Below are 19,070 nucleotides of genomic sequence, written 5' to 3' on the forward strand. Positions count from 1 at the left end.
AGTTTGCCCACTTGAGCAACATCTATTCGATGCCTACTGTGTGCTGGACGTTGCTGCAGCCTTTAAGGTGCCTGGGTCACGTGTAGGGAAGAGGCAGCTCTAAAGCTGGTTAAGTTATCAGGGAAAGGCAGGAAGTACTTACCCTGAAGCTCAGGCTGATGATACTGTAACAAGTGGTTGGGGCGGGGTTCATGTGCAGAAACATGAGTTTATTTCAAATTTAGCTGAAACCAAGCATGGGCAGCGCCCCCTCCACAAAGAATGATAAAACAAACAGTATTCTTTCTTGTAAATCTCTTAGAGCCCACTGATGCTCAGAGAATGCTTTTGTTTATTTTTGCTGAATTCTTTTATTATTATTTTAGAGAGCGTGAGCGGAGGAGAAGGTCAGAGAGAGAGAATCTCTCCACACCCATGGAGCTGGACGTGGGGCTCTATTCCATCGCCCTGGAATCATGACCCAAGCTGAAGTCAAGGATCCCATGCTTAACTGACTGAGCCAGGCAGGTGCCCCTCTCTTCCCTGAGTAATTTTTTTAAAAAAATATATATTTTTTTTTGAGAGAGAGAAAACAGGTGAGTGGGGGAGGAGCAGAGAGAGGGAGACACAGAATCTGAAGCCGGTCCGGCTCAGAGCTGTCAGCACAGAGCCGGACATAGGGCTCGAACGCACGAACTCAGAGAACATGACCTGAGCCCAAGTCAGATGCCCCACCAGCGAAGCTACCCAGGTGCCCCCCCCCAGTAATTCTCAAACCCAAAGCCAGTCTCTAGTTGAAATTCACCCATGATCTGTCAAACTGAGTTGCTTCCCAAAAAACTTGTCATTAAATGTAATTAATATGTGATACGAACTTTGAAGCCAAAAAGAATTTCATCAATGACATGAGCAACTTCTTGGCCAAATTGGATCATGGTTTTCCCATAGGGCACAAATACAGTTTTTCCTCCGTGTTTTCTGCCGGTTACAATGTAAAGGATACAGAGTTGACACATTTTGGTCAAAATCTTGGCAACATTTTAAATTAAACTACATTGTTAATTTTCTCCATTACTTTCTTAAGTCTAGACTAGAGGTTGGGAGATTTTTCCCGGAAGGGTCAAATGGGAAATATTTTAGGCTTTGCCAGACACATGTAGTGTCTGTCACATATTTTTTCTTTTGTTTTGTTTTTTTACCACCCTTTCAAAACATGAAAGTTGTTCTTAGCTCCAGCAAAGGGCAGATTCAACCTTCCAGCTCTGAACTGTAGCATGTTCAGATTTCCACAATATAAATGTTTCTCTGATGGCTGATTTCAAGCGGCCAATGTGGGGTGCCTGAACCAACATGGAGTGTCAGAATGAGGCTTGGGAACCCTCTTTCCAGCATATGGATCCAATAAATGGAAGTAACCCAAGGCACGTAGGTCACGGTAGAATAATTGAGAAGTAACGTGTTTTGAGGCCTTGTTATCAAGAGTACTGGTTTCACTGTAAACTTCTATAATTTAATTTTTGATAATGTCTGTTTAACCGCAAGCCCACAGAATTCCTGAAAATTTAACATTTGATTCTCTTGCCCCAGCTCCGGCTCGCACGGGTGTCACCTCCAAGTGGAGATGGGGTTGTGTAAGCTAGGCTTCTGGGTTGGTCCTGGATGTTCAGTTTCTTCCCCCGGGTTCCACTTAGACGCCCCCAAGGTGACCCCCGGCGAGTCAGTGCCCTGTATCATCCCCTCCCCCTGAGTCTGAGCCCGACCCATCATGTGCTTCTGACCAGCAGAGTTTGCTGAGTGGGGTAAGCCCTCGTTCCCTTGACTGTGTCCCTTCACATGTGAAGGATGATGGATGTCACACCCATCACGCCCACGATCCCATGATGTCTGGAGACACAGTCTCCTGCCGGCCTTGCAGGAGCCACAGCCACGTGAACAGCCCTTGGAGAAGGCCCCGTGGCAGGTGACGGTGGGCCGCCTCCAGGACCTGAGGGTGGCCTCCAGCCAATCGCCACAAAGAAGCTGGGGCCCTCGGTCGTGTGCTCACGAGGACACGCGTGTGCCAGCAGCCTGAATGAGCCGGAAAGAGTGGAGCCTCCAGACGAGAGCAAAGCCCAGCCCCCACCTGGATTACGCGGGAGACCCTGAGCCGTCGGCTCTGCCCACCCCTGACTCCTGCCCTGGGGAACCTGAGGTAACCAACCTGTGCTTTGTCAGTTACTAAATGTGTGCTCGTTTGTTACACTGCATCAGAAAGTGACTATGTCATCATTCGCTACATTTATGCACCTTTTTGTGTATGTGTGAAATGTTACATTTCCCCATTTTAAAAACTTGGGGAGAAATGTAAACATTGCACAATGAAAGTAGCAGGCAAGTACTGTACTCCGTGTTGGCCCAGAATGCTCTCAGGTGGTGTCACTGTGAGGAAACTCGAGGTGGGTTTCCGTTTGGGATGGGTTCACCCCCCGACCCCCGCACCCCGCAATGACTCTGTCCTGAGTCCACGAGCTGTGCGGTGGGTGTGAGGTCGGGAGCTAGACTCCTGTGCCTCATTTTCTTTTTAAAAAATTGTTTAATGTTTTTATTTATTTTTTGAGAGAGAGAGAGGCAGAATGTGAGCAGGGGAGGGGCAGAGAGAGAGAAAGAGACCCAGAATGTGAAGCAGGCTCCAGGCTCCGAGCTGTCAGCACAGAGCCCAACGCGGGGCTCGAACCCACGGACTGAGAGATCATGACCTGAGCCAAAGTCGGACACTCAGCCGACTGAGCCACCCAGGCGCCCCTCCTGTGCCTCGTTTTCACCTCTGTGCCAGAGCTTCCTGCCTACCTGTGTGTCCCAACAGGCCTCCCTGTCCTCTCCTTTCAAGTGGAGGTGACCACAGTACCTGCCTCATGGCACAGCTGCACAGGTCTCGGTGAGGCCGCCATTTTCAGTGGACCGTGTTAAGTGGCCATCATCCCTTGCTGCCCTCACCCACTACGGAGCCGTCAGGGGGCAGGGAGGGGGACCGACTCCAGCTGGGCACGGATGGGTCTACACCATGCATAGTGAGTGATTCAGGAACCCAAGTCAGTCACTGTCTACCATCCCCCAAGCCTTCCGGGAGAGGTCAGGTGTCTGTCTGATAGGAGTTTCCCCAAAAGGGTTCTTACCTCCTAAGCTACAGCCTCGAGAAGGGAAGGCCTTTCCCTCTCCAGACGCCACGGGAGAGCGTGAGCTGTGGCGGCCGTGGGACTTGCCACAGGAGGAGCACAGATAGCATTGTCTGAGGCGGCTGGAACCATGGGGTCGAGCCACCCCGAAATTCCCCCTATATCCAGATCCTGGTCATGTGGACGGACACACTGGGCATCGTTCAGACCATTCTGAGTTGAGCTTTCTGGTAGTTGACGGCTGAGCTCGCCTCCTGATTAGGTTGTCATGTAAAAGCTGTTGCATTGATGGGGGGGGGGGGTTGTGGACACGAGGGACAACGGACAGTGGATGCTGGGTTCTGTGTCTGCAGCTCTCCTGGAGTCGGGCAAGGTGGGCGGGGCCCGTTGGCTCCCATTTTGTCATAGCTAAATCCCCGTGAGGCGTTCTGCGTGCTGGCTACCATCTGCCAGCACCTTGACCTTGGACTCCCAGCCTCCAGAACCGTGAGAAATCAGCGTCTGTTGTCTGTCAGTGGTCCGGGCTGTGGTGTGCTCGTTACGGCAGCTGAGCTGACGAACACACTCCCCACACCTGCCCGCACGCTCCCTGGCCTCTGAGGCCTCGTCGGGAGGCACTTTTGTGCTAAAGAGAAGCCGCCGTCGGGCACGCTAGCATCGGCGGCCTGCGCGGGGTGGGGGCCCCACCTGCTCAGAGCTGGCAGAGGCTTCTCGAATGCTGAGCGCCTGACTCTGGGATCCGCACGGGATGCTGCCGTCCTGCCCACCCCTCGGCAGTTGTTAGAACGAAGGTGGGGATTCTGGGCTCTGACAACCCCGTTGCCCCTCACTCCGATGTGACCACAACTACCCGCTCATGCCCCCGTTCACGCTCACGGGCAAACGCACACAAGGAAGCATCGAGCCAGCGTGGGACCCGCACCGGCCACGGTTTCCGGGCCTGGGCCTCCCGGCTGTTGCTCCGCTTCCTGCTTTAATTCCGCTGGGCCTCGTCCCCGTCCTCCCACTTCTCCTACAGTCAGAGGAGGCTGGTCCCCAGTCCCAGGCCCGCACACTTCCCCCAGCCACAGACGCCCAAAGGCCCGGCCATCTTGCCGCCTCCGCCGAGGAGCCCTCCCGCACCCCTGCCCCGCGAGCCTGCGTGCCACCATCACCATCACCGCCCTTGTGCCTTTGCCCTTCTCTTGCCTGCGGGAGCTCACAAAAGAGAGCAGGGTCTCTGGGCCCCGGCCCAGCCTGAGCGCTTCGTGAGGCCCGGGTCCCCCCTTTGCCTGCCAGACTTGACCCCCCTCCCCAGAGGAGAAAGCTCCTACTAATCACCCTGCCCAGGACGCAGACAGATGAATCTTCCCAGACCGGCGTGGGGGCTCGAGGTTGGCCTGGCAGGGACAAAACCGAGCAGGCCTGAGGACCGGACTCCCGGCGGACAGCCGTTCTCGGCTTTATCGGCCGCTTTTTCTGCCAAACAAAGGCCCTGCCCGCCCTGGGAGCCCACGCTGCCGCTCTATTGAAATCTCGAGGTGGTTCCCTATTAATCACTCCCTCTGGTGCCTCAGAGGCCAAAAAGACTCAAACAAAACCTCTTTTCTAAGCAGGAGGAGCTTTCCAGAGGCCTGAGCAGAAAGATTCCCCAACTCCTCTCCAGTATGACACTAACAAGATGCTGGGGCCTCTGGGACTCACACAAACAAGAATAGCTGGGCGGGGGGCGGATTTGGAATGTGACCAGTCCGTCTGTGTGCTCCACAGACAAGGCAGGGGTGGTGAGTAAGGGGTCTCGCCCGCATATGGCCCCTTCCTTGTTTTATTTACTTTTTTATTACTTAAAAAAAAAATTTTTTTTATTTTTTTTTTCAACGTTTATTTATTTTTGGGACAGAGAGAGACAGAGCATGAACGGGGGAGGGGCAGAGAGAGAGGGAGACACAGAATCAGAAACAGGCTCCAGGCTCTGAGCCATCAGCCCAGAGCCTGACGCGGGGCTCGAACTCATGGACCGCGAGATCGTGACCTGGCTGAAGTCGGACGCTTAACCGACTGCGCCACCCAGGCACCCCCAAAAAATTTTTTAACATGTATTTATTTTTGAAAGACAGAGACAGACCACGAGTGGGGGAGAGGCAGAGAGAGAGAGGGAGACACAGAACCCGAAGCAGGCTCCAGGCTCTGAGCTGTCAGCACAGAGCCCGACGCGGGGCTCGAACCCATGAACCATGAGATCATGACCTGAGTGGAAGTCAGACGCTTAACCGACTGAGCCACCCAGGCGCCCCTTCCTTGTTTATTTTAAAAAGCAAAAAAGACCCAATTAAATGATTTTTTTTGAAAGCAGACACATACGAAAAAGATGAGAAAGAGAAAAAAAATCCCATTTTACTCCAGCCTCTGACACAACCTTGACTCTTAACTCCTGTGTCTCTCTTTTTTTCTGATGTTGCCACTCTGCATTAACCAATAACTAATCTTGCATTTAAGCATCATTCTGTAAGTGTGAGTTTGGCTTGTTTTTTTGAACAGAAACACCAAGCCATCATTCCCCAAGACAAGCCCTCATTTCCTGGGGACCAAGCCTGATATCCGCGGGCCTGCCTTTTGGACTGTCCTGTTGCAGAGAGAAACAGCCTCTTTGTCCCGATATTGTGGCCCCTATCAGGATGGGGAGCGGCCTCTATGCCTCTGAACGGAAGCACATTCCTTTCCATAAAGATTTAATTTAAAAAAAAGGGGGAAAAAGCTGGCTCGGAGAACATTTGAGGGCCATCCGTTCCCATGAGGGCAGAAGTGTATCAAAACAATCACATCCTCTTAGCTTGGGAAGTCAGATGGATAAAGATGCAATTCATTGTAAAGGCCTCAACACGGGAGGTATACTTCAAAACACAAAATCTGGCATGTTTTGGATACAGCATTAGTCCCATGAATCTAAAACAGGTATGGCATGGGGCACCTGGGGGGCTCGGTCGGTTAAGCGTCCGACTTCAGCTCAGGTCATGATCTCACGGTCCGTGAGTTCGAGCCCCACATCGGGCTCTGTGCTGACAGCTCAGAGCCTGCAGCCTGCTTCGGATTCTGTGTCTCCTCTCTCTCTGCCCCTCCCCTGCTTGCTTTCTCTCTCTCTCTCTCAAAAAATAAACATTAAAAAAATTTTTTTAACAGGTATGGCGCAGACAACGGGAAGGATGGGAGACACATAGCATCATCACACTGGGAGATCAATATGACGTCTCAACCCAAGAGGGCAGATGCTCTTCTTGCCGAAATAATAAACCTGAGAAACAGATGATGTGGCTTGATCTGTGACCAACCAGGCCTGATCACTCCTCGAAGGTTAACAGAATAAAATGACTGGAAATTAGTCATTTGGCCTAATACATACTGTCAAATAGCAGGGAAATCCTACGAGGACAGTGAAAAAAAAATACTTCTGCAGCCTTGCCATTGTGAGTTTGGTTGGGTTTTTTTATTAAAAAATTGACACTCTTAATAGGAGAGATGATTAGGATAATGGTTCTTCAGTGCTTCCTAAGGATCCATCACACCAGTGAAGGGAGGAAATTTAAGGTACAGCTGGGTACCTTACTGTACCTTACTATTAGCTCACTATTATTCCAGGAAGGGCTCAGGCGCTCAATGGCTTATCTTTTTGAAAAATGTCACTAATAATCGGAAAGTTTTGTGTTTTGCTTTATGGTTTACAGCACACATCAACACACAGGGTTCCCCTGTCACACACACACACACACACACACACACACACACACACACACACACACATATCAGAGACGTTCCTCCCACCCCGTCCTTGACACAGGCTTTCTTTTCCCCAAACTGAAGAAGAGATCAGAAGGAGGCTAAGCCTTTGGCTTAACTTCACAATCCAACAAGTGGATACGTGAGTAATGCTGGCACTTAGCTTCTCATCTCCCCGTTTCCTCCCCACCACCCACACCCCTGTGATAGTCATTCCAAAGCACAAAGTGATGGTGTTTTGCAGAGTGATTGATCAGTGTGTGTGCTAGGCAGTTATTAAAATGATGTCGACTGAGGACTTTTAAGAACGGGGAAATACCATACAAAGTAACGTGACATGAAAAAGGTAAGATACGAGATAGAGTGTGAGCGTGTGTGTGCGTGTGTGCCTATGTTCTCAGGGAAATGCCCCAAACTATTGAAAGTAGTCAGTGGTGAGATTAGGCACACGACTAGTTTCTTTTTTATAAGTATTTCCTGATTTTCTACAATGAACATATATTGCATTTCAAATCAGGGAAAGTGTCATTTTTAAAAATGAAATTTAGCAGAAACTGGATTGGCTCTCCGATGTGCTTTTTCTCGCGTATGCCGCCTTTTTCTGCTGATTGATTTCTGTGGCCCTTTTAAGTCCCCTTTATTCCATTCTTGCTGTGCTAGTTTGTTGCTTGGTAACCATCATTTTCACTGATTGCCTGTTTCTCATTGGTACTCTCTAGTGATGCCACATTGCGGAGCGATCCCCTGTGAAGTGACTTCCGTCCAGGGCCACAAAACAAAACCATCTAACCTTAATCATCACACCTTCCACCTTACGAGACGTGAGTACCACTGCCGGCTCCCCAAAACGTTGGGTTTCATAAATGTCCCAGAAAGAATTAACATGGTGAAGATTCGAGGGGCCTACTTTTTGCTTCCACACGCAGCTGTGAGAATCTCTCCTTTTACCTGTCCTTCCACGCTGCCGGTCCTCACCGTCGGCCCTGTGCCCTGTTGTGGCAGGTGCATTTTTGCTGCCTAGCTAGAAGCCCCCGCCCACCCTTCTCTTCCTGCAGAGAGATCCCAGATTTTGTCCAGATACATACTTGCTATCTGCTGCAGGAGAAGTGGGGCCCAGCTCTTAAGAGAGGATCACGACTAAGCTAGGAAGGGTGTGGTGGTCCCACGTCCCCCATGGCTTAGGCACAGGTGGGGAGTGTAATTTGGGCCGACAAGACATGAAGGGAAGTGGGCTGGAGTCTTTGTTCCTAAAGAGAGACGCATGAAGCAAAAATGGTCTCTGGATCCTGGTTTGGGAAGACGGGGCCCAAGGCCCCTTCAGGCACTCGAAAGTGCAAGAATCAATACCTCAAGGACACAGGTGCCACATGGTGGAGAGAAATGGAGTCCTTGATGGCACCACGGAGTCACTGAATCCACACATCCTAGGCCTGTCCTTTCTCCTAAGTTCTTACACGTGAGGTCATAAATCCCCTCTGTGTCAGAGCCACACTGGGTTGGCTTCTCTGTTATTTGCAGTTAAAACCTGCTAACTGAGCCAGTGCCGAAGTTAGACGTGTTTGCATGATGTGAACCTCCCCCTCGTCTCCGTAGGGTGGCCCTCGTGTTGTGGATTATCCAGAGAACTCACAGTTTACACTGAGCCTGGTACAGTTACTACTGCCCTATTTTACTCTCCAAAATGTCCCAGTTTCAGATGATCAATTATATGGTCATTGTTCTGGGTCAGCCTGTGTCCCTGCAGTAGTCACATGTTGAAACCCTGCCCCTAGTCCCTCCAAATGTGACCTTACTTGAAAATAGGGTCATTGCAGATGTCATTCATTAAAGTGAAACCATACTGGAGTAGGTGGCCACTAATCCAAAGTGACTGGGGTTCTCATAAAAAGGGGGATGGCCCTGCTGATACCTCGATCTCAGACTTCTGGCCTCCAGACTGAGAGACGATGCATTTCTGTGGATTAAGCCACTTGGTTTGTGGTACTTTGTTACAGCAACCCCAGCGTTCTCATGCAGTCATCCTACCCACTGGCTCTGTCTGAAGAGGAAGGAATCACTCTGGCTGCCAGTGATCTGAGGTGTCGGCATTTGAGGGCAGCCTTGCAGGAAACGTGAGATGTCAACAGGCAGGGATGGTGTGTGGAGAGGGGGCATGAAATGTGTGAGCCAGGGCAAAATTACAGACAACTCTTAAGGCATCCTGACCCTATGAAATGGGGGCAAGGGAACAGTCCGACCCAAGGCACCTAAAGCTTCTCTGAGAGGAGGAATTCTGCTATAGGGAAGCAGCAGAGGAGGGATGGCATCCCATACTGTGTAGTCTTGATCTAAGTATACACAAATACATAGAGGAGACACCAGAATGCTCAGCAACAGATCTGTGTACATGTGAGCACTCAGTGTGTGACAGAGTGGCCCTGCAGAGCTGTTGGGGGAAAGACGTAGTTTTCAACCAATGATACCAAGAAAATTATGTACGTACACATCTGTCAAAGAAATGGAACCCCTACCTCACATCGTATGCAAAAAGTCAATTCCAGGTGGATCAAAGAATTAAATGTGAAAGGCAGAGCTACAATCTTTTAGAAGACACTGTAGGAGAACATCTTCATGACTGAGGGGTAGGGAATAACTTCTTGAACAAGTCATTGAAAGCACCAATCATAAATGAAAACAGGGGCAAGCCGGACTAAATTAAAATCAAGAAGCTGTTCCTCAAAGTGTAGCAACAGCTTTGCTCAGACTGGAAGGAGATAACCTGCACAGGAATAACCAACCAAGACCCATTTTCCAAATATTTAAAGATCTTCAAACCAATGAGGAAAAAACAAAACAAACAAACAAAACAAAACAAAAACAGATGACCCAAGAGAGAAATGGGTAAAAAACTGAAACAGGCACTGCATGGAAGGGCCTATCTGGATGGCCAGGAAAGGTTCAACCTCATCAGAAGTCACACAAAACTATTAAAACTATGTCACACACTATTAAAACTATGATGAGGCAGCTTCATAGCTTCCAGGCTGACAATTTAAGAGTCTGACCGAGCCAAGTGATGGCAAAAATATGGAGCAAGGGGGGCTGAAATACACCGTAAGCAGAAGTGCAGATTGGGACAAAGGCTTTGGAAAATAGTTTGACATTATCTAGGAGATCTGAAGTTTGCCTATCCTGTGACTCCAAGTGTACTTCTAGATATATAACCGAGAACAGAGGTTCTCATGTGTCCAAATCTCCTGGGGGGCTTCTGGGCCCCATTCCCAGAATGTGAGTCTGAGGGTCTGGGTGGACCCCCAGATCTGCATTCTAACAAGTCCACAGGTAATGCTGACACTGCTGATCCGGGAACCACACTTTGAGAAGCACCTGGAGAGATGTGCGTTCCTGTGCTCCGGGATATACAGACAGGAAGTGTTCTTAGAGTAATTGCTGAAAATGTCCATCTACAGTTGAATGAACAAAGTATGGCATATTCATACAGGGGAAATGCTAGAAAGCATTGGAAATGAATGGACCACTTGCAAACTATGGACACATGGTCCAAACAATTTGATTGTAAAATGCCAGACACAGAAGGAAAACCTTACACAGGGGTGCCTGAGTGTCTCAGTGGGTTAAGCATCCGACTTGATCGTGAGTCAGGTCGTGATCTCGCAGTTCGTGCTGACAGCACAGAGCCTGCTTGGTATTCTCTCCCTCTCTCTCTCTGCATCTTCTCCCCCGACTCAAAATAAACAAGAAGGCCTATGCAGTATCATTCCAATCATAAAAAGCGTAAAAACAAATAAATGCAACCCATTATTCAAGGTTGCACACATAACGTGATAAAACTCTAAGGGTAAGCGAGTCTGTCATCCTGAGCTCTGTGACCTCTGTTTGAGCACGTCAGCCACAGAACGTTGCGTGGCCACCCCTGGCCTCAAGGCAGGCTGAGACACGCTGTGTTTTAGCTGGGCTCCGTACCCTCCTGGGCAAAACCGGAGTTGTACTAACCAGAGGAAGTGCAGAATGGATATGGAGGAGGCTGCTAGGAGGCTCTGCCCTTTTAACTGCAGACGATAATCATTAACCACCCTGTGACACCGCCTGGGTCACACCCACCAGAAGCCAGGACTCCTGACGGCGGTCACCTGCAGGACAAGCGCCCCCGCCTTCCTCGCTCGAACACGGCTTCACCTCCGGCATCCTACAGAGGAGAATGTTCTCCATCTTGTCACGTTTTGAATCTTCGATGGCTAATTACATTCTGTAGGGGAGGGACTGGGTGGTGAATCTGGCCCGCCCGTAGCGGGTCGCTGCTGGGTGACCACCGTCACCAAAGGGAAACACGGAGGTGTTACAGGAACTGCCATTGTCTTTCTGTGCTTAGGGGCAAGCATGACTGTTTCCAAGTCATGATTCCAAGGGAATCAGGGGTTTTTGGTTTCGAGAGAGGTTCAGGAATCTTGGGGGTCCTGTACTCTTTTTTTTTTTTTTAACCTTATATTTATTTGATCCTTTTCTCAGACGTTACTTATTTTCTTATTCTAGGTGGGTTGTAAATCTCCTTCAGGGCCTATATTTGCTGCTGTTGGCACGGTAAGAAAACGCTTGCCAGGGAGGATTTCAAACCTGGAAGCGAATGTGTCAGCTCACTTCAAACTCCACAGCTGGTTGCTCATTCTCTATGGCAGTGATAGACGTAAAAGCATGAGCAGCATTATGTCTTATAGATTTCATCTCTTCGATCACCGTAAACTTCGTCAGACTCTCTCAGCCAGCTTGTTTTTTTCCTTTGAAGCCTTAACAGGATAAACCGTAGAGGGGAGATCCGATCGGCAGGTATTGCACAGCCGAGGGACGCCGGGCCGTGCACTTTTCACACGCATCTCGTGGCCTCCCCACACCACGTCATCCGCAAGGTACACGCACAAGAGAGGCTGCATTTCAGCTGCTTCCAATTACCGGAGCACCAACTGTGTCTAGCACAGCCACGCTTTTTTGTAAATGGCTGGGAGTTAGGCCAGAAGTTAGACTTCTCGAATTCCATTTCCTTCTCTAAGATACAAACGTCTTCACAGATGTGGGAAGCTGCGTTTGTTTCTCCCTTTTCTCCCGCTTCGCAACGGGGACGCGGTGCTGTGCGTGGGGGGAGGATGAGACCAGCAGCCCCCGCCCCCGTGGCGTGGAGTTGGTAAAGACCAGTTTCATTTAGTCTCACGGCCTTTGGTTCCGAGTCTTCCCGCGAGCAGACCTCCGGGGATCTCTGGTTGCGCTCCCACACTTGGGCCTGTGTTTTTAAACTTGAGTCCCGGTTATAATTTTAGGTTGAAACAGGAGAAATTAGTGGCCGTTGAGCAGATTTGACGATTCTTGAGGGGCAGTAGGGCGCGTCAACCCAATGCTGAATAGCGTGACTGGGATGTCGCTTTCCTGCCGGGCGCTGCCCGGAGCCCTTTACACACATGACCCTCATTTAGTCCGGAGGTTTACAGGAAGTGGGGAAACTGAGGCATGGGGAGCCCCACGGTCACACAGGTAGTTAGTGCTGGAGTCACACCTGAAGCCTAAGGGGGTCTGGTTCCAGTGCCTGTCCCCACACCCACGGCGCCCGTGTGCCGTCGGCTCTGCTAACCTAGGGGCGGAAGCATATTGTCATCTGTGTGGGTGACAAAGCGTTTTGTAGGAAGGACTAAGTGAGAGCTTTTGCTCCTGTATTTTATTTTACTTGATTTTATTTTTTTTTAAGTTTTTATTTACTTTTTTTCTTGAGGTGGGGGGAGGGGCAAAGAGAGAGAGGAAGACACAGAATCTGAAGCAGGCTCCAGGCTCCGAGCTGTCAGCACAGAGCCCGACGCGGGGTGGAACTCACGGACCGCGAGATCATGACCTGAGCTGAAGTCGGACGCTTGGCCGACTGAGCCCCCCAGGCGCCCCCAAAGTATCACTGTTTCAAGACATAAAGGCATGATGCTTAAAGTGCACATGGCAGGACGTTTCCCGATATCTAAATTTGTATCTTGTTCTCTCTGCGTTTATTTCTGGAAGTAGCCGGGCCTCGTGTGCCCCTGTTTTAGGGCAGCTGGGATTGCAGAACTGAAAGCACCAGTTTCCAGTGAGAGCCTCCGAGAAGGACAGAGAGAGAGAAGAGTTCCCAGGAGGGGCGGCCCAGCCAGCCCCGATACGCCTTCTCCTCTAAAATTTCCTCTTTCTACCCCTTTCCTACGCCTGGAGTCACTCCTCGTGTGGTCCACTGTCTGCTTCTCTCACTGAGCACAAGGTTTGGGGTTCATCTGTATTGTTGCACGTATCCTCTACCCATCCCTGCTCGTGCGGAGCATACTTGATTGTACGAAAATACCGTTTTCTTTTCAATGAGCCCACTAGATGATAGACATACGGATCGTTTCCAGCTTGGGTTTTATGAATAATTCTGCTCTAAACATTCACGGAGTAGTCCTTGACATGTGTTTTCACTTCTCTCGAGCAGATTCCTAGGGGTGGATGCGTTGCATTGCACGCTGAGTGTATGTTTAACTTTTCGCTAGATTGTGAAAAGATTGTGAGGACTTGGCTGCAAGAGTGGTAAGGGAGCATTTTTGGTGACGGAAACGTTCTAAGACATTTGAAAACTGGACAGGACTAAAAGTCATCAGACCATACACTAACTGTGTGAATTTAATATGGAAAACGTCAGGCCTCAATAAAGTTGTTAAAAAAGGAGACGCTAGGGGTACGGCTCAGACAGTAAGTGTCTGACTTCGGCTTAGGTCATGATCTCGGGGTTCGTGGGTTCAGGCCCCACAACGGGCTCTGTGCTGACAGCTCAGAGCCTGGAGCCTGCTTCGGATTCTGTGCCTCCCTCTGTCTCTGCCCCTCCCCGACTCATGCTCTGTCTCTCTCTTTCTCAAAAATAAATAAACGTTAAAAAAAAAAAATCAGAATCTGAACACTGGCCAGAAATCTGATAATATTAAGACATTGTTGGGAGTCTTTTACCGGTGATAATATCACGGTTATGTTTTCTTTATTTTTTTTATTTTTATTTTTTTTTAACGTTTATTTATTTTTGAGACAGAGAGAGACAGAGCATGAACAGGGGAGGGGCAGAGAGAGAGGGAGACACAGAATCTGAAACAGGCTCCAGGCTCTGAGCTGTCAGCACAGAGCCCGACGCGGGGCTCGAACTCACGGACTGTGAGATCATGACCTGAGCCGAAGTTGGACGCTTAACCGACTAAGCCACCCAGGTGCCCCACGGTTATGTTTTCTTTAAAACAAACTCTTGTCTTTTAGAGATACATACGGAGTTACAGGAAATGATATAATGCCTGAGATTTGCTTCGAAATAATACAGGAGGATCTGGGTGGGCTTATAGATGAAACAAGCCTGCCAATAAGTTGATCGTTGTGGAAGCCGGGGGATGGATGGATACACGGAGATTTATTTTATTATTCTGTCCTCTTTGGTACATGCTTCCATATTTTAAAGTTTGAAAAGATGAACTTAAGAGTCTCAAAAGAAAGAAAGAAAAAAAGCCGAATTGGCCACGTCCCGCAGTGGCCACTGACAACACTAGGCAGGAGTGAGGCAGTGAACGTCTGTTGTCTCTGCCTGCTCGGCACACCCTCCCCCTTCTACTAACAGTGGCCAGACTTTGCTTTAAGGGCCAGCCTCTGCTTGCGTCTTCCGTGGTCTGCCCACCTTCGATCCAGGCCCCGGGCCCGGAGCCTCGGGGAGCCAGTCAGCCGCTGTCTCCTGGACATTCTCGCTCAGCTCATGTGGGATGGTGTGAAAAGGGGAGAAGCCAGAGCTGATCTCCCCCCCCCCACCCGAGAGAGCAGCCTTGGGGTGCTGCTGCTATTAATCCCCACGGCAGCTGACTCCCACCCTTTTCGGGAACCCGGATCTCAGCTTTCTTTGGTTCTGTGAACCGTCCAGCATCACGCCGATAAATTCCCTTCTTGTTTAAGTTGGCCAGTGTCGCTTTCCTTGGCCGAAAACCAAAACACCCCGGGGCAGACACGGCACAGCTTCCCGGACAGTCTGCACGTTCCTTCCGTCTCTGCACCTCCTTCGGGCAGATTCAGCTACAGGCGCAGACCCCCTCGGACGCTACGAGTTGCACAAGGCGACCTGGCAACTAAAACAGGAAGGAAAACACACCACACAGAGGCACCGAATTGATAGCTAGGAGCCCTCGCCCTGCTCTAACACAAATGGAAAGCATCGTCATGAAGACAGAAACATTGACCGGACCAGAAAAGTTTCACTGGCCTCTAACGCACCGTGGGGCAGAAATATATGAAGCGCAGATGAGAGGCACAGATGTAAGTTCTAAATTTTCCAGGCGCTGCATTAAAGTGGTAAAAAGAAATAGGTGAAATTAATTTCAGTGATACACTTTATTTAAGCCAATATATCCCAAATATTATCATTTCAAACTGTAACCCCTGTGGAAACTATTACTATATTAATAATATTTTTTAATGTTTATTTATTTTTGAGAGAGAGAGGAGAGACCTCGCCAGCAGGGGAGGGGCAGAGGAAGAGGGGCATTGAGCAGTTAGTGGTGGGAGAGGATGCACGGAGCTTCACCAAGAAGCAGAAACGGCTACTGGGAGACGTACGATTACCTCCCGCGCCCGGTCCCTCGTGCCCGGAGCTTACACGTTGCCCCCCGATCCACGCCACACGATAGAAGCCGAACGAACACGCTGAAAATCAACAACTCCTAGATCGGCCAGAAAAGGGAGGCCACGGGGCAAACCTCGGTGCCCAAGTGGGGGAGACAGCTTTCCAGAACAGAAGTCCGAGAGCAGGAGGCACCGGGAGACCCAGCGGGGGCCAGAGAAGCCCCCCCAGGGTGGACGCGGTGGATGCTGGCCTCGCGACGAGGACAAGCTGTGAGAACGAAAACCTCTCAGCCCTAGGGGTCCGCCCCACATTTCCGTGAGCTTTGCCCCGAGTCTCCATCAGGTCTTAACAGAGGAGGGAAAAACATCCCCTGGGGTGTCCATCGGGCGAGGGGAAGCAGCCTGTCTTGCAACACGTCCAGGGGGCTCTGCTTTGCAAGGCCTGCCGGGCGGGGTGGGCTTTGGGCTAAGAGTCTGGCTCTCCTCATCTCCCAGCCTGTTCTTGTAAAGCGCTCTGCGTTTCCGGAAGCAATGTGAATGAGGTTCCGAGTGTCTTGGAGCCCCATCGACATTATTTCTTTTAAGCCCTCCAACACCCTTCTAAGTCCGCGTTATAGCCGAGGACTCTGAAGCCCGGAGAGGCCAAATAACTCGCCCAAGGTCACGTGACTGGGTAACAGAGGCGCGGGCTCCACAGCCTGTGTCCCCTCCAGCACACCTTCCTGCCGCTTTGACTTCACTGTGGCGACTCAACGCAGTTCGCTCTGTCCTACGTCGCCAGCCGGCATATCATCACCAGCATATTGTCTGGCTGCTAAATGGGGGAGGGGTGGAGAGCGAGGGGGACAGAGGATCCGAAGCAGGTTCTGATCCGTCCGCACAGAGCCAGACGCGGGGCTCAAACTCCCGAACCGTGAGATCATGACCTGAGCCGAAGTCAGACGCTCAACCGACCGAGCCACCCAGGCGCCACCCCCCACTCCTTCCAACTCCCCTGCTGGTGGCCACACTCCTGCGGAGGCCCCTCCCGTGCTGAACTGGGTGACCGCGTAACCACAGGGACACTGTAGAAACGGCAGGGTGGGGCTTCCTCGTGTGCTCTCGCCGGAGCTCGTCACCTGGGAGGTAGACCCTCCAGGCTCAGGTAAACTTCCAGGAGATGCGGCCCCGACCCACCCATTGACACAACCTCCTGAGACACCCCGTGCAAGAACGACCCAGCTGAGTCGTTCCTTCCCCAATTCCAGGCCCACAGAAACTGAGGTGATACGTGTTCTTGTGTTTTCAGCATGTTGGAGCCATTTACCGCCCAGCAACAGATGAGCAACACAGCCTCTCTCTCTCTCTCTCTCTCTCTCTCTCTCTCTCTCTCTCTCTCTCTGGCTGTCTTTTGCAGCTGTACAAAAGTGCAGTCCTGCTCCACAGTGGTCAGAGTTCCCGTGGCTGCATGACAGGAAGCCCTCAGGACGCCGCGAACAGGCAGGAAGCAGTCCTGGGGCCACAGGAAGCATCCCAGAAGGATAGGGCAGCAGCAGGAAGTAACACTCAGCAGACAGGAAAGGGAAGACGATACAAACACAGAGGTCTGGGTTCTGCAGGCATTTGACAGATATTAAGTGAGTTCCAACCCTTTGAGGATGCAGGTAGGGACCAGGAGCTTCCGAACTTTGAGGCTTCTCCTCCTCGGCCCCATCTACCTGCCTTCAGACTCAGCCAGCTCTAACGCTGAGGGTTCCAGAAGCACCCTTTCTTGTTGCTGGGGCTCTGTTCTACTGCTTTGCACGTACCCACCCCGGCCCGAGGGTGAAAACCCCTGAGGGCCGTCGGGGGCCCAAGGCATCGCTTCTTTGCAGGTCTGGTACAGCCACCGTGTGCCTGGCACGGTTCCCGACTTTGGCAGGTAAAGACAGGAGAGAGCGGAGGCAGGAGCCCGGCCACACCCCACCCTCAGAGCGGCTGGGCCGGGAGAACTTTCCGCAATGATGGGCATGTTCTTTATCTGCAGCGATCAGGACAGTAGCCACAGGATAAGGACCTCCACATCCAGCACTCGAAATGTGGCTCATGCCACTGAGGAATGGAATGCTTAATGTTACTTCACTTTAATTAGAACATACATGCAAATAGCCAGCTGTGGCTAGTGGCTTCTGAATTGGGCGGCATGGCTCTTATCCACGTTCGGGGTCTCTAACGCAGGCTCTGTAGAGTTGTATTTTTATTTTTTAATTTGTAAATTAAAGCACTATTTACATAGAGGAAATTTTGCTTTAAACCTTTTTTTTTTTTTTTTTACCGTTTATTCACTTTTGAGAGAGAAGAAAGAGCCTGAGTGGGGGAGGGGCAGCAAGCGAGGGAGACAGAATCCGAAGCAGGCTCCAGGCTTCAAGCTGTCAGCACAGAGCCCGACGCGGGGCTCGAACCCACGAACCGTGAGATCAGGACCTGAGCCGAAGCCAGACGCTCTACCAACTGAGCCACCCAGACGCCCCGAAAATTTGCTTTTTTTAGTGCACAGTTTTGCTACTTTTGACAGATACACAGAGTCACGCAATCGCCACCACGATCATCCCCTCCCCCGCCCCCCAAATTCCCACATGTCATTTTGCGGTCAGCCTCTCCCCAGACCTCCAGCCCCTGGCAACCGCTCACCTGTTTCTGTCTCTATAGTTTTGCTTTTCCCGGAACGTCCTGCAGATGAAAGCCTACCCGGGGCATTTTGGGGTTCACCCGTCTTCTGCAGATTCGCACTTGGCTCTTTTTCGTTGCCACGTTGTATTCCACCGCGTGGCTGTACGGCAATTTGTTAATCGGTCCCCAGTTGGGGTGCATTGGGATCGTTGGGGCGTTTCCACTTTTTGGTGGTTATTTGCATACAGGTTTTTTGTACCAACGCAAGTTTTCATTACACTTGGGTTAAAGCCACGTAATGGGGCCGCCAGCCAGAAGGTGAGTTTGCTGAACTTCATAAGAAACCGCCAACTGTCTTCTCAAGCGGTGGCGTCGTCGTGCACATCCCGCCAGCTAGGTCAGCGAGCCCCCGGCCGCTCCACGTTTGCAACAACAGTTGGTATCGTCATTTTCCTTAAGTAACTTCAGTAGGTGTCTACCGATGTCTCGTTGTTTCAACTCACTCCCAACAAGGGGTGATGTCGAGACTCTTTTCCTGTGCTTGTCTGTCATCCATATATATCTTCTTTGATAAATAATCTGTTCATGTTTTGTCTTGTGTTTTCTTTTATTTTTTTTTCTTAAATGGGGTGTTTCTCCGGATAGTTCACTGCCTCTTTTGTTCTTTTTTAAAAAAATTTAGCGTTTTTTACTCATTTTTGAGAGAGAAAGAGACAGAGCGTGAGCGGGGGAGGGGCAGAGAAGGGGAGACACGGGACCCAAAGCAGGTTCCAGGTTCTGAGCTGTCAGCACAGAGCCCGACGCGGGGCTCGAACCCACGAACCGTGAGATCGTGACCTGAGCCGAAGTCGGCCACTTAACTGACTGAGCCACCCAGGTGCCCCTGTGCACTGCCTCTTTTTAACACGGTCTTGTCCCCTCCCAATAAAGCCCACTAAAGCCCAC

General features: G+C 50.7%; 1 long non-coding RNA gene across 2 annotated transcripts; it reads left to right on the forward strand.

Annotated features, from left to right (window-relative positions):
• The first annotated feature begins 622 nt into the window (after positions 1 to 622).
• Positions 623 to 13,583, forward strand: LOC109495093. Of its 2 annotated transcripts, none has more exons than XR_002150294.2 (5): positions 623 to 2,170; positions 6,288 to 6,571; positions 7,601 to 7,702; positions 11,412 to 11,782; positions 12,912 to 13,583. It is a non-coding gene; the product is annotated as an uncharacterized LOC109495093 (long non-coding RNA). The 2 variants fall into 2 exon arrangements; XR_002150293.3 differs by lacking the exon at positions 12,912 to 13,583 and having other exon boundaries at positions 11,412 to 11,459; positions 11,662 to 12,659.
• Positions 13,584 to 19,070: the final 5,487 nt, after the last annotated feature.

The sequence above is a fragment of the Felis catus genome, chromosome E3, assembly GCF_018350175.1.
Source record: "Felis catus isolate Fca126 chromosome E3, F.catus_Fca126_mat1.0, whole genome shotgun sequence".
Classification (NCBI taxonomy): Eukaryota; Metazoa; Chordata; class Mammalia; order Carnivora; family Felidae; genus Felis; species Felis catus.